This window comes from Arachis ipaensis, chromosome B1 (genome assembly GCF_059453495.1).
Source record: "Arachis ipaensis isolate K30076 ecotype BB chromosome B1, ASM5945349v1, whole genome shotgun sequence".
NCBI lineage: Eukaryota > Viridiplantae > Streptophyta > Magnoliopsida > Fabales > Fabaceae > Arachis > Arachis ipaensis.
The window spans coordinates 46,039,651-46,056,142 of NC_142436.1; positions in this window are offsets into that span (position 1 = coordinate 46,039,651).

Consider the following 16,492-nt stretch of genomic DNA (forward strand, 5'->3'; position numbering starts at 1 on the left):
AATTGTTGGCTCTTGAAAGAATGATGAAAAAGGAGAAATGTTATTTGATAATCTGAAAAATCATAAAATTGATTCTTGAAGCAAGAAAAAGCAGTGAAAAGCTTGCAGAAAAAAATGGCGAAAAAAAAAGAAAAAAAAGAAAGAAAAAGAAAAAGCAAGCAGAAAAAGTCAATAACCCTTTAAACCAAAAGGCAAGGGTAAAATAAAAAGGATCCAAAGCTTTGAGCATTAATGGATAGGAGGGCCCAAAGGAATAAAATCCTGGCCTAAGCGGCTAAACCAAGCTGTCCCTAACCATGTGCTTGTGGCGTGAAGGTGTCAAGTGAAAAGCTTGAGACTGAGCGGTTAAAGTCGTGGTCCAAAGCAAAAAGAGTGTGCTTAAGAGCTCTGGAAACCTCTAATTGGGGACTCTAGCAAAGCTGAGTCAAAATCTAAAAAGGTTCACCCAGTTATGTATCTGTGGCATTTATATATCCGGTGGTAATACTGGAAAACAAAATGCTTAGGGTCACGGCAAAGACTCATAAAGTAGCTGTGTTCAAGAATTAACATACTGAACTAGGAGAATCAATAACACTATCTGAATTCTGAGTTCTTATAGAAGCCAATCATTCTGAACTTCAAAGGATAAAGTGAGATGCCAAAACTGTTCAGAAGCAAAAAGGTTACAAGTCCTGCTCATCTAATTGAAACTAATTTTCATTGATAAGTTTGGAATTCATTGTATATCTCTTATTTTTATCCTATTTGTTTTTAGTTGCTTGGGGACAAGCAACAATTTAAGTTTGGTGTTGTGATGAGCGGATAATTTATACCCTTTTTGACATTGTTTTTACATAGTTTTTAGTATGATTTAGTTAATTTTTATTATATTTTTATTAGCTTTTATTCAAAAATCACATTTCTGGACTTTAATATGATTTTGTGTGTTTTTTTGTGATTTCAGGTATTTTCTGGCTGAAATTGAGGGACCTGAGTAAAAATCTGATTCAGAGGCTGAAAAAGGACTGCAGATGCTGTTGGATTCTGACCTCCCTACACTCGAAGTGGATTTTCTGGATCTACAGAAGTCCAATTGGCGCGCTCTTAATTGTGTTGGAAAGTAGACATCTTGGGCTTTCCATAAATATATAATAGTCCATACTTTACCCGAAATATATAATGGTCCTATTCCAACGCTAGCGGGAACCGACAGATGATTAGCCGTGCGGTGACAGTGCATATGGATTTGTTTTCATCCGAGAGGATCATACAGCTTGCCATGGAAGGAGAGAACGCAAGGTTGGAAGAAGGCAATAGGAAAGCAGAGGTTCAGAAGCAACAAAGCATCTTCATACGCTTATTTGAAATTCCCACCAATGAATTACATAAGTATTTCTATTTTATTTTATATTTTATTTATATTTTAATTATCAAAATCTCATAACTATTTGAATCTGCCTGACTGAGATTTACAAGGATAACCATAGCTTGCTTCAAGCCGACAATCTCCGTGGGATCGACCCTTACTCACGTAAGGTTTATTACTTGGACGACCCAGTGCACTTGCTGGTTAGTTGTGCGGAGTTGTGAAAAAGAGTTGAGATTACAATCATGCGTACCAAGTTTTTGGCGCAGTTGAGATCACAATTTCGTGCACCAGTTGTAAGCCTCTATAACACCATTTTAAGTCTCTTGGGCCTTGTTTTTAGTATTTAAAAATATGGTAAAGAATTTAAGGGCTTTAGATGTTATTAATTGGGAAAGTAGAGAACGGAAGGCCTAGGTTTCTGGCGTACTGAAGGTGGTTCAACGTATGTGATGAATGGATGATGAAGGAGATGAGAATTAAGGAACTGTTGCATTCGGAAACTGATATGTGAATAAACAGTGGTTAAAAAGAGTCGAGGGCTCTGGATGAAGTGATGGATGCATCTTATACTGAAAATGTTTTCTAAAAACCACTGATGTATCATTTTGATATTGAGACTATGAGACGCTATGCGCCCGGCAGGGGCTGTGGTTGGATCCCGCTTGCGCTTAGATGCGAGGTCGGTGGCAAGAGTATCCAGCTCGCATCCCTTCAGATCATTAGAGCGTGCAGACGCCGGTACCTAGACAGTGATCCGAGTACTATATCTCGGGGGTTCCCATTTGAGGATTCCAAAAGGCGACGTCTCCATGGAGATGTGTCGGGTTGGCAGTTGAACCGACAATGTGATATCACAGCCAGTAGGACAGGCATTCATCATATGCATTTTCTATCTGTTTGTATGCTTTGATTACTTGTAATGGCTTGCCTAATTGAATAACATGCCTAATTGCTATCTGAATTATTTGCCTTACATGCTTCTACTTGTGTTTTACTTGCATTGTATATTATTTGTGCTTTCTACTGGGATTGAGGAAGTTCGAAAGGCGGTGGCGATGGGATCGCATGGAGGATAGGTTGGGAAGGCTGTGGGACAGCGGTGTTTGGTTAGAATAGAAATCTCTTAAGATAGATTGCCCTGTTTAGTTATGTTAAGATTGATATATTTATGCTTATTTGTTTTAGTATGCTTTAAGACTGAATCTTGTGATGGATATGGAGCTTAGGATTGCCTTTGGCATCCCAGGGTTTTATATCCTACATCACTGGATATTATTACCATATTGAGAACCTCCGGTTCTCGTACCATATTTCTGTTGTGTTTTTCAGATGCAGATCACAACCCATCTCGGTGAGTTGTCTGGTTGGTGATAGGAGCGGAGGATCTAGATATCTTTTGAGTCTTTTTGGCCTATTTTGTATATGTCTCTCACATTTATATTTTGTTTTTCCCAGAGGCTTGTATCTAAGAGAACAAAACTTGTATAAGCTATTTTTTTTACTGTCTAGTTCTGTATATCTGTATATGGCTAGCCGGCTTAAACTCCGCGAGTCGTTACTAGTTTCCTATGATATTATATACTTATCTTTTGTTATATCTTATATGTTTCTTGTGCCTTAAGTTAGTAGCTTCGTTAGTATGTTTCTTGTCAAACTTGCCTCTAGGATCTAAAATCACTCAACAAACATGTCATGGCATCGAATGGCATAAAAGTGGGATTAAAAGTGATTAAATTAAGCACAAAATAGCATGTTTTCACAATTAGGCTCAATTAGAGGAGAGAACACAAAAGCATGTTCATTAGATAAATAAATGTGGGTTTAAGTGATAAAATCTACTCAAATCAATCCAAAATATACTGTCAAATATAGATTCATCAGTGTTGTACCACGATCTTTGGAAAAGCTTCTTTCCAATCCATTGTTGCCAAGACCCGATCTAACCTTTCTTGGATGTTGTTATCTCCCGCCTACCCATTAGTCCATGTGAAAAAATATCTAACAAATCCCAAATTGAGAAGTTCATTAGTTTGAATTGTGTCTCTGAAGCCTTGGACTTGAGAGTAATTGACCAGACTCCCACCAATTTTTTCTGTTTGCCCCAGAATTTGATTAAAATCTCCAAAGACTATCCAGGGCTTATCCATATTTCTCCCCAATGAGTTTAGGAGATTGACATGGGATAGATGTCGGCTTAGAAAATTTCAAAAGATTTTCAACTCAAATGTCGCATATATAGTCCAAAGCGACAAATAATCCCTAATCAAAGTTTAAAAGAATGTCACAACAATTAAATAAATTACCAGGAGTAGAACCCCGGGTTATTTTCCCTAGGACTTGCAATTGAATGCACATCATTGGTTAGAAAATTTGGGGGTTTTGAATTGCTTGCAAAAAAAGTAAAATGATAAGAAACTAAAAGCAATGAACGAATAACAATTAAAAGGGAACAACTAGAATTACAAATCAAGAAATTGACTAACTAACAAGCATGCAATAAAATGATAGTAATAAAAAAGGCATATAACTAATGAATGTGAAATGAAGCTAGAAGCACTAAGAAATCAAAGCTAACAAAAAGGAATGACAATCAATCAATATAAAAAGCCTTGGTTACGGGTGAGAATTAGAATTTCTATCCTCATTGTCATCCTCAATTGTGATGGTAAGTGGATATTGCTTGATGAGCGGATAATTTATACGCTTTTTGGCATTGTTTTTAGTATATTTTTAGTAGGATCTAGTTACTTTTAGGGATGTTTTCATTAGTTTTTATGTTAAATTCACATTTCTGGACTTTACTATGAGTTTGTGTATTTTTCTGTGATTTTAGATATTTTCTGGCTGAAATTGAGGGACTGGAGCAAAAATCAGATTCAGAGGTTGAAGAAGGACTGCTGATGCTGTTGGATTCTGACCTCCCTGCACTCAAAATGGATTTTCTGGAGCTACAGAACTCAAAATGGCGCGCTTCCAATTGCGTTGGAAAGTAGACATCCAGGGATTTCCATCAATATATAATAGTCTATACTTTGCCCAAGTTTAGATGATGCAAACTGGCGTTCAACGCCAGATCTCTGCCCAATTCTGGCGTCCAGCGCCAGAAACAAGCTGCAAAGTGGAGTTCAACGCCCAAACTGGCACAAAAGCTTGTGTTCAACTCCAAGAATGACCTCTTCACGTGTAACATTCAAGCTCAGCCCAAGCACACACCAAGTGGGCCCCGAAAGTGGATTTATGCATCAATTACTTACTTTTGTAAACCCTAGTAACTAGTTTATTATAAATAGGACTTATTACTATTGTATTAGACATCTTTGGATTATCTTTTGATCATTTTTATATCTTTGGACGCCTGGTTCTTAGATCAGAGGGTCTGGCCATTCGGCCATGCCTGGACCTTCATCACTTATGTATTTTCATACGGTAGAGTTTCTACACTCCATAGATTAAGGTGTGGAGCTCTGCTGTTCCTCAAAGATTAATGCAAAGTACTACTGTTTTTCTATCCAATTCATCTTATTTCACTTCTAAGATATTCATTCACACTTCAACCTGAATGTGATGAACGTGACAATCATCATCATTCCTTATGAACGCATGCCTGACAACCACTTCCGTTCTACCTTAAATTGAATGAGTATCTCTTAGATCTCTTAATCAGAATCTTCGTGGTGTAAGCTAGATTGATGGCGGCATTCAAGAGAATCCGCAAAGTCTAAACCTTGTCTATGGTATTCCGAGTAGGATTCAATGATTGAATGACTGTGACGAGCTTCAAACTCGCGAGTGCTGGGCGTAGTGACAGACGCAAAAGGAGGGTGAATCCTATTCCAGCATGATCGGGAACCTCAGATGATTAGCCGTGCCGTGACAGGGCATCTTGGACCATTTTCACAAGAGGAGGGGATGTAGCCATTGACAACGGTGATGCCCTTGCATAAAGCCAGCCATGGAAAGGAGTAAGACTGATTGGATGAAGATAGCAGGAAAGCAGAGATTCAGAGGAACGAAAGCATCTCTACACGCTTATCTGAAATTCTCACCAATAAATTACATAAGTGTTTCTATCCTTATTTTATTATATTATTTTCGAAAAATCCATAACTATTTTATATCCGCCTGACTGAGATTTACAAGGTGACCATAGCTTGCTTCATACCAACAATCTCCGTGGGATCGACCCTTACTCACGTAAGGTTTATTACTTGGACGACCCAGTGCACTTGCTGGTTAGTTGTATCGAAGTTGTGACAAATTATGAATTGAGATTAGAGCACCAAGTTTTTGGAGCCATTACCAGAGATCACAATTTCGTGCACCAAGTTTTTGGCGCCGTTGCCGGGGATTGTTCGAGTTTGGACAACTGACGGTTCATCTTGTTGCTCAGATTGGGTAACTTTCTTTTCGTTTTCTTTTCAAAAATTTTTCAAAAGAAAAAAAAATCTTTCAAAAATTTCTCCTTTGTTTTCGAAAAAAAACTTTTTTAAAATAAAAATGTTTTCAAAAATATATTTTTCTTCAGAATTTTTAAGAATGAATTCTAGTGTGAAACATGTTGAATCCTATCTGGCTGTAAAGCCATACCCAAACTGCTTTAGCATTGGTCTTCAACTAATCACCTCAATAGATGTAATTTACATACTAAAGCTTGGCTGGCTATTAAGACATGCCTGACCCTTTGATTGGAGCTTTAGACTAAAGAGCATAAGATTCCTGGAATTCATATTAAAAATTTTGGAATCCTTATTTTTCTTTTTCAAAATGATTTTCAAAAAAAAATTTAAAAGAAAATACAAAAAATTCATAAAATCATAAAAATCAAAAATATTTTTGTGTTTCTTGTTTGAGTCATGTGTCATGTTATAAGTTTGGTGTCAATTGCATATTCATCTTGCATTTTTCGAAAATTCATGCATTCATAGTGTTCTTCATGATCTTCAAGTTGTTCTTGGTAAGTCTTCTTGTTTGATCTTTGCATTTGCATGTTTTGCATCTTTTCTTGTTTTTCATATGCATTCCTGAATTCTTTATGTCTAAGCATTAAAGAATTCTAAGTTTGGTGTCTTGCATGTTTTCCTTGCATTAAAAATTTTTCAAAAATGTGTTCTTGATGTTCATCATGATCTTCATAGTGTTCCTGGTGTTCATCTTAACATTCATAGCATTCTTGCATGTATTCATTGTTTTGATCCATAACTTTCATGCATTGCATCATTTTTCTTGTTTTTTTCTCTCATCATAAAAATTTCAAAAATCAAAAAAATATCTTTCCCTTTTTCTCTCTTAAAATTTCGAAAATTAGATTTGACTTTTTCAAAAAATTTTAAAATCTAGTTGTTTTTAAGAGTCAAATCAAATTTTCAATTTGAAAATCTTATCTTTTTCAAAAATCTTTTTCAAAAATCAAATCTTTTTCATTTTTCTTAGTTATTTTCGAAAATTCTAAAAATATTTTTCAAAAATCTTTTTCTTATCTTTATCACATAATTTTCGAAAATAACATTATCAACTAATGTTTTGATTCAAAAATTTCAAGTTTGTTACTTACTTGTTAAGAAAGATTCAAACTTTAAGTTCTAGAATCATATCTTGTGATTTCTTGTGAATCAAGTCATTAATTGAGATTTTAAAAATTAAATATTTTTCAAAAACTAATTTCTATCATATCTTTTCAAAAATATCTTCTTATCTTACCTTTTTCAAAAAAAAAGTGAGTGCAAAAATGACATAGAGGATTCCTCTTCTTTTCTTTTTCTTTTCTCTTTCTTATGAGCAGGGACAAAGAAAAAAGCATTCTTGTTGAAGCTGATCCAGAACTTGAAAGGACTCTGAAGAGAAAACTAAGAGAAGCTAAATTACAACAATCCAGAGACAACCTTATTGAAAATTTCGAACAAGTAAAGGAGATGGCAGCCAAACCCAACAACAATAATGCAAGGAGAATGCTTGGTGACTTTACTGCACCTAATTCCAATTTACATGGAAGGAGCATCTCCATTCCTGCCATTGGAGCAAACAATTTTGAGCTTAAACCTCAATTAGTTTCTCTGATGCAACAGAACTGCAAGTTCCATGGACTTCCATCTGAAGATCCCTTTCAGTTCTTAACTGAATTCTTGCAGATCTGTGATACTGTTAAGACTAATGGAGTAGATCCTAAAGTCTACAGGCTCATGCTTTTCCCTTTTGCTGTAAGAGACAGAGCTAGAATATGGTTGGACTCTCAACCCAAAGACAGCCTGAACTCTTAGGATAAGCTGGTCACGGCTTTCTTAGCCAAGTTCTTTCCTCCTCAAAAGCTGAGCAAGCTTAGAGCTGATGTTCAAACCTTCAGACAGAAAGAAGGTGAATCCCTCTATGAAGCTTGGGAAAGATACAAGCAGCTGACCAAAAAGTATCCTTCTGACATGCTTTCAGAATGGACCATCCTGGATATATTCTATGATGGTTTATCTGAGCTATCAAAGATGTCATTGGATACTTCTGCAGGTGGATCCATTCACTTAAAGAAAACACCTGCAGAAGCTCAAGAACTCATTGACATGGTTGCTAATAACCAGTTCATGTACACTTCTGATAGGAACCCTGTGAGTACTGGGACGCCTATGAAGAAGGGAGTTCTTGAAAATGATACTCTGAATGCCATATTGGCTCAGAACAAAATATTGACTCAGCAAGTCAATATGATTTCTCAGAGTCTGAATGGAATGCAAGCTGCATCCAACAGTACTCAAGAGACATCTTCTGAAGAAGAAGCTTATGATCCTGAGAACCCTGCAATAGCAGAGTTAAATTACATGGGTGAACCATATGGAAACACCTACAATCCATCATGGAGAAATCACCCAAATCTCTCATGGAAGGATCAAAAGCCTCAACAAGGCTTCAATAATGGTGGAAGAAACAGGTTTAGCAATAGCAAGCCTTTTCCATCATCCACTCAGCAACAGACAGAGAATTCTGAGCAGAATCTATCTAGCTTAGCAAATTTAGTCTCTGATCTATCTAAGGCTACTGTGAGTTTCATGAATGAAACAAGGTCCTCCATTAGAAATTTGGAAGCACAAGTGGGCCAGCTGAGTAAAAGGGTCACTGAAATCCCTCTTAGTACTCTCCCAAGCAATACAGAAGAGAATCCAAAAGGAGAGTGCAAGGCCATTGAATTGATCACCATGGCCGAACCTGTAAAGGAAGGAGAGGACGTGAATCCCAAGGAGGAAGACCTCCTGGGACGTCCAGTGATCAATAAGGAGCTTCCCTCTGAGGAACCAAAGGACTCTGAGGCTCATCTAGAGACCATAGAGATTCCATTGAACCTCCTTATGCCATTCATGAGCTCTGATGAGTATTCCTCTTCTGAAGAGAATGAGGATGTTACTGAAGAGCAAGCTGCCAAGTTCCTTGGTGCAATCATGAAGCTAAATACCAAATTATTTGGTATTGAGACTTGGGAAGATGAACCTCCCTTGTTCACCAATGAACTAAGTGATCTGGATCAACTGACATTGCCTCAGAAGAGACAGGATCCTGGAAAGTTCATAATACCTTGTACCATAGGCACCATGATCTTTAAGGCTCTGTGTGACCTTGGTTCAGGGATAAACCTCATGCCCCTCTCTGTAATAGAGAAACTGGGAATCTATGGGGTGCAAGCTGCTAAAATCTCATTAGTGATGGCAGATAATTCAAGAAAACAGGCTTATGGACAAATAGAGGACGTGTTAGTAAAGGTTGAAGGCCTTTACATCCCTACTGATTTCATAGTCTTGGATACTGGAAAGGAAGAGGATGAATCCATCATCCTAGGAAGACCTTTCCTGGCCACAGCAAGAGCTGTGATTGATGTGGACAGAGGAGAATTGATCCTTCAATTAAATAAGGACAACCTTGTGTTTACAACTCAAGGATCTCTCTCTGCATCCATGGAGAGGAAGCAGAAAAAGCTTCTCTCCAAGCAGAGTCAACCAAAGCCCCCACAGTCAAACTCTAAGTTTGGTGTTAGGAGGCCACAACCAAACTCTAAGTTTGGTGTCAAACCCCCATATCCAAACTCTAAGTTTGGTGTTGGGAGGTCTCAACAAAGCTCTGCACATCTGTAAGGCTCCATGAGAGCCCACTGTCAAGCTATTGACATTAAAGAAGCGCTTGTTGGGAGGCAACCCAATGTTTATTTATCAAATTTTATTTTTGTTTTTCATGTTTTCTTAGGTTCATGATCATGTGGAGTCAGAAAATAAACAAAAAATTTAGAAACAGAATCAAAAACAGCGGAAGAAAAATCACACCCTGGAGGAAGCACCTGTCTGGCATTCAACGCCAGAACAGAGCATGGTTCTGGCGCTGAACGCCCAAAATGGGCAGTATCTGGGCGCTGAACGCCCAAAATGGGCAGCATCTGGGCGCTGAACGCCAGAATTGCACCCTGGAGAAGAGCTGGCGCTGAACGCCCAGAACAAGCATGGTTCTGGCGTTCAACGCCAGAAATGGGCAACAAATGGGCGTTGAACGCCCAAAATGGGCACCAACCTGGCGCTGAACGCCCAAAGTTGTGTGCAAGGGCATTTTACATGCCTAATTTGGTGCAAGGTTGTAAATCCTTGAACACCTCAGGATCTGTGGAACCCATAGGATCATCTCAGGATCTGTGGACCCCACAGGATCCCCACCCACCTCACCCTCTCTCTCTCTCCATTCATGATCATCCCTTCTGCTTTCCATTCACCACTCACATCCATACACACATCCCTCCATCTCCTCCATATCTTTTTCTTCTTCTTCTATTCTTTCTTCTTTTGCTCGAGGACGAGCAACATTCTAAGTTTGGTGTGGTAAAAGCATAAGCTTTTTGTTTTTCCATTACCATTGATGGCACCTAAGACCGGAGAAACCTCTAGAAAAGGGGAAAGGAAGACAAAGGCTTCCACCTCCGAGTCATGGGAGATGGAAAGATTCATCTCAAAGGTCTATAGCTCAGTGGTAGAACATGTGGCTGCAAATCAAGAGATCCCTGAGATACCTCAGGGGATGCATCTTCCTCCACAAAACTATTGGGAGCAAATCAACACCTCCCTAGGAGAATTAAGTTCCAACATGGGACAATTAAGGGTGGAACATCAAGAGCACTCCATCATCCTTCATGAAATTAGAGAAGATCAAAAAGCAATGAAGGAGGAGCAACAAAGACAAGGAAGAGACATAGAAGAGCTCAAGGACATCATTGGTTCCTCAAGAAGGAAACGCACCCATCACTAAGGTGGACTCATTCCTTGTTCCTACATTCTCTGTTTTTCGTTTTCTATGTTAAGTGTTTATCTATGTTTGTGTCTTCACTACATGATCATTAGTAATTAGTAACTATGTCTTAAAGTTATGAATGTCCTATGAATCCATCAGCTCTCTTAAATGAAAAATGTTTTAATTCAAAAGAACAAGAAGTACATGAGTTTCGAATTTATCCTTGAACTTAGTTTAATTATATTGATGTGGTGACAATGCTTCTTGTTTTCTGAATGTATGCTTGAACAGTGCATATGTCTTTTGAAGTTGTTGTTTAAGAATGTTAAATATGTTGGCTCTTGAAAGAATGATGACTAGGAGACATGTTATCTGATAATTTGAAAAATCATAAAAATGATTCTTGAAGCAAGAAAAAGCAGCAAAGAACAAAGCTTGCAGAAAAAAAAATAGGCGAAAAAAAATAGAAAAAAAAAAAGAAAAAGCAAGCAGAAAAAGCCAAAAGCTCTTAAAACCAAGAGGCAAGAGCAAAAAGCCAATAACCCTTAAAACCAAAAGGCAAGGGAAAATAAAAAGGATCCCAAGGCTTTGAGCATCAGTGGATAGGAGGGCCTAAAGGAATAAAATCCTGGTCTAAGCGGCTAAACCAAGCTGTCCCTAACCATGTGCTTGTGGCGTGTAGGTGTCAAGTGAAAACTTGAGACTGAGCGGTTAAAGTCAAGGTCCAAAGCAAAAAAAGAGTGTGCTTAAGAACCCTGGACACCTCTAATTGGGGACTTTAGCAAAGCTAAGTCACAATCTGAAAAGGTTCACCCAATTATGTGTCTGTGGCATTTATGTATCCGGTGGTAATATTGGAAAACAAAGTGCTTAGGGCCACGGCCAAGACTCATAAAATAGCTGTATTCAAGAATCATCATACTGAACTAGGAGAATCAATAACACTATCTGAACTCTGAGTTCCTATAGATGCCAATCATTCTGAACCTCAATGGATAAAGTGAGATGCCAAAACTATTCAAGAGACAAAAAGCTATAAGTCCCGCTCATTTGATTGGAGCTATGTTTCATTGATAGTTTGGAATTTATAGTATATTCTCTTCTTTTTATCCTATTTGATTTTCAGTTGCTTGGGGACAAGCAACAATTTAAGTTTGGTGTTGTGATGAGCGGATAATTTATACGCTTTTTGGCATTGTTTTTAGTATGTTTTTAGTAGGATCTAGTTACTTTTAGGGATGTTTTCATTAGTTTTTATGTTAAATTCACATTTCTGGACTTTACTATGAGTTTGTGTGTTTTTCTGTGATTTCAGGTATTTTCAGGCTGAAATTGAGGGACTTGAGCAAAAATCAGATTCAGAGGTTGAAGAAGGACTGCTGATGCTGTTGGAATCTGACCTCCCTGCACTCAAAATGGATTTTCTGGAGCTACATAACTCAAAATGGCGCGCTTTCAATTTCGTTAGAAAGTAGACATCTAGGGCTTTCCATCAATATATAATAGTCTATACTTTGTCCAAGTTTAGATGACACAAACTGGCGTTCAACGCCAGATCTCTGTCCAATTCTGGCGTCCAGCGCCAGAAACAAGCTGCAAAGTGGAGTTCAACGCCCAAACTGGCACAAAAGCTGGCGTTCAACTCCAAGAATGACCTCTACACGTGTAACATTCAAGCTCAGCCCAAGCACACACCAAGTGGGCCCCGGAAGTGGATTTATGCATCAATTACTTACTTCTGTAAACCCTAGTAACTAGTTTATTATAAATAGGACTTATTACTATTGTATTAGACATCTTTGGATTATCTTTTGATCATTTTTAGATCTTTGGATGCCTGATTCTTAGATCAAAGGGGCTGGCCATTCGGCCATGCCTGGACCTTCATCACTTATGTATTTTCATACGGTAGAGTTTCTACACTCCATAGATTAAGGTGTGGAGCTCTGCTGTTCCTCAAAGATTAATGCAAAGTACTACTGTTTTTCTATCCAATTCATCTTATTTCACTTCTAAGATATTCATTCGCACTTCAACCTGAATGTGATGAACGTGACAATCATCATCATTCCTTATGAACACGTGCCTGACAACCACTTCCGTTCTACCTTAGATTGAATGAGTATCTCTTAGATCTCTTAATCAGAATCTTCGTGGTGTAAGCTAGATTGATGGCGGCATTCAAGAGAATCCGGAAAGTCTAAACCTTGTCTGTGGTATTCCGAGTAGGATTCAATGATTGAATGACTGTGACGAGCTTCAAACTCGCGAGTGCTGGGCGTAGTGACAGACGCAAAAGGAGGGTGAATCCTATTCCAGCATGATCGGGAACCTCAGATGATTAGCCGTGCCGTGACAGGGCATCTTGGACCATTTTCACAAGAGGAGAGGATGTAGCCACTGACAACGGTGATGCCCTTGCATAAAGTCAGTCATGGAAAGGAGTAAGACTGATTGGATGAAGACAGCAGGAAAGCAGAGATTCAGAGGAACGAAAGCATCTCTACACGCTTATCTAAAATTCTCACCAATGAATTACATAAGTGTTTCTATTCTTATTTTATTATATTATTTTCGAAAACTCCATAACTATTTTATATTCGCCTGACTGAGATTTACAAGGTGACCATAGCTTGCTTCATACCAACAATCTCCGTGGGATCGACCCTTACTCACGTAAGGTCTATTACTTGGACTACCCAGTGCACTTGCTGGTTAGTTGTATCGAAGTTGTGACAAATTATGAATTGAGATTAGAGCACCAAGTTTTTGGAGCCATTACCAGAGATCACAATTTCGTGCACCATTGCTCTCACTTAGTCATCCTCTGACAATGAAAGAAAGTCAAGTGAGCATAATTGACTATAACCCACAAGTCCTAATCAAATCCTGATGAAAGATTAGATTTAGTGGAATTCAAGCCAGCTAGCAACCTTCAATTACCAATCAATGTTAGATTTTGACAATTTAAGAGTCTCTAATTACACAATCCCAAAGCCAAGAATAGAAATCTACTCCATAATCATAAGTTGTATTTTTACAAACTCTTGGTGATCACTAATAAAAGACATCATAAAATTGAGAATGCAATCTAAATTAAAGCTATCCACTATCAATAATCAATAATAGTGAATCAAATAACACATATAAAACATAAAAATCTTAATGTATTAACTAAAAATCAAATCCAACAAGATCTAAAATCATAAACCAAGATAACTTAAATTACAAGACTACTAAGTAAAAATAGAGTAGACAAACTACAATTATAGAAATAAAAACTAAAGGTAAACAAGATCTAATCCATGAATTCAAACAAAGGCTGATCAAAGAACAAGAAAACCTAGAGAGAAGAAAGAGTTTCTCTCTCTAAAAGTAAAAACTATTTAATTTTCTATCTAATGGCATGTTGTGTGTTAGCCTCCTTTACCCCCAGCCTCTAATCTTCGAATTGGACTTGAAACTGGGCCAAAGGAGCTTCAGAAATTGCCCTCTACATTTTTCATTAATGAGGCACATGTTTGTGTTCCCTCGTATGAAGACGATGCGAAACTCATATGATGCGTACGAGGTAAGTGGTCCGCGTATGCAGGCATGCTGAAATGCCAAGCTTCAATTCTTCATGATTTTCCACTCTTGCATTCTTCTTTCTCCACTTCTTCCAATCTATCCTTGATTCTTTAACCTAAAATCACTTAACAAACATATCAAGACACCAAATAGAATTTAAGAGAACTAAAATTAACATTTTTAGAGACTAAAAAGCATGTTTTTATATTTAGGTACAACATAGAGGAAAACCACAAAAGTATGCTATTCAAGTGGATAAATGTGAGTTTATGTGATGAAATCCACTCAATTTAAGCCAAAATTCATCATCAAATATGGATTCATCAATTCCTCCACACTTAAACAATATCATATCCTCATGCTAATAAAAAATAAGAAAGGTTAAAAGGAAGACCAATTATTGAATGAAACTACTTATATGCATGCAACTATACTAATGGATGCTATCTACTTACATCTATACTATAATATCCTAAAGATTTGGCAAAAATAAAAAAATAAAATTCCAAGTAAGCATATAGACATATAGGGCTAGAACAAGGAGATATTGCAATGTAATCATAATTCAAAGAATTGATTCGAGATTTATAAATAAGCCACTTGCAAGATAATACAAAATAAGAGGTGGAAATATAGAATTGAGCAATCGAACCTCTTACCAGATGTGTATGCACTCCAAGTGCTCAGTGTTTAGGGCTTAATCACTCAATTCTCCTCTAATCATGCTTTCTAGGATTTTCTCTTTATCTAACAATCAACAAGTGTTTGATGCAAGAATACAAGTATCATAAGATCTTTAGAGGGTTGTAATGAAATTAGGATCAAGGTAGGATGAATATGGTCAAGGGTACTTATAGATTGAATCGTCATATGCATTCCTTATTCAAATATATAGGGGAAAACCTTTATTACCATTTGTTTTAAACATATTCATTTTTTATATGTATATCTATGAAAAATTTATATATATGTATGTATATACAAAGTGAATGCATATGGTTAAAGTAATTTATGCATAAATGCACCCATTCTCAAAATTTTCCATGAATACCAATTTTTTTTACCAAAGTTTCCCATATTTCTGCCACACTTAGATAATAGACACACCTTAACCCAAGCTAATCAAAGATGCAATTCACGGACATCAATGGTTTTCCGCTTAAGGGCTCGTAATGTGCTAAAAATTAGAACAAAAGGAAATTATAAGGCTCAAAAGTGGTTCATAATGGTAGATGTAAAGGTAAGACTATATGGGTGAAGCTTTAAATTCAACAATGGCCTCAATCATTCTAAATGCATCCAAACATCAAACATTGGACATAAAGAATTAAGTAAATCTCAGAATACAATAATAGAAGGAGCATAGCACTCAAGAACAAAAATTTGTGGTGATAATATGCAACCACACAATAAAGGCTCAAATCTCACTTGTTTATTTGTTCTATCTCTTTTCTATACTCCACAAAACAATTCAAGCAAGTTTAAAAAGGATTTTCCGAATCAAATCAATGAATGCCCTAAAAAGACATTTTTTGAAAATTTTTGTTGTTTTTACCAAATATTTATTTTCTATGCATGTATGTATGGTTCGTTGGATGCAATTCAAAATTCCTAGCTTCTGTTTCTAATTTTCCAAAATCCAAAAATCATCATGAAGATTCAAGATACAACGAGCTAGGTACTTGAAAGAGCATTTTCGTCGGTTAGGAATTTCACAAAATAATTTCGTTGATAGTATAGTTCCCAACCAACAAATAATACTCAATCAAAGTTTTAATATTAGTTGTCACATGTACAAACTCCAATGAAAATTAACTGAAGTATTCAAACCTCGGGTCGTCTCACAAGAAATTGCAATGAAGTGGTCAATTATTGGCTATGAAAGAACAATGGGGTTTGATTTGTAGTTGGCAAGAAAAGTAAATAGCAAGAAAGTAAATGACAATTAACTAATAAAGGAAAGGAAAAGAACTCTTGGCTAGGCATAGGAATTGAGATCACCTATCCTTGTCTACAAACCATGTATTGACAATTATGAGGGACCAACCCATTAAGTCTACTTCTATGCTTGAAGTACGTACAATGTCTACTTCAACGCTTGAAGTACGTCAAATAGGCTTGATCAACATCAATCCATAAGTCCTAACCTAGCTACTAATTAACTTAGTAGTGGGCTAGTGTCAATGGTTATCAAATTGACCACAAAGGGTTCTCAAATCACCAATTCAATGAGACCAAAAGACTCAAGGTCACTCAATTCCCTTAGCCTAGACCAAGAGTAAAGAAAACTACTCTAAAACTAGAGAAAATATTTTAACAAACACCTAGAGTGTA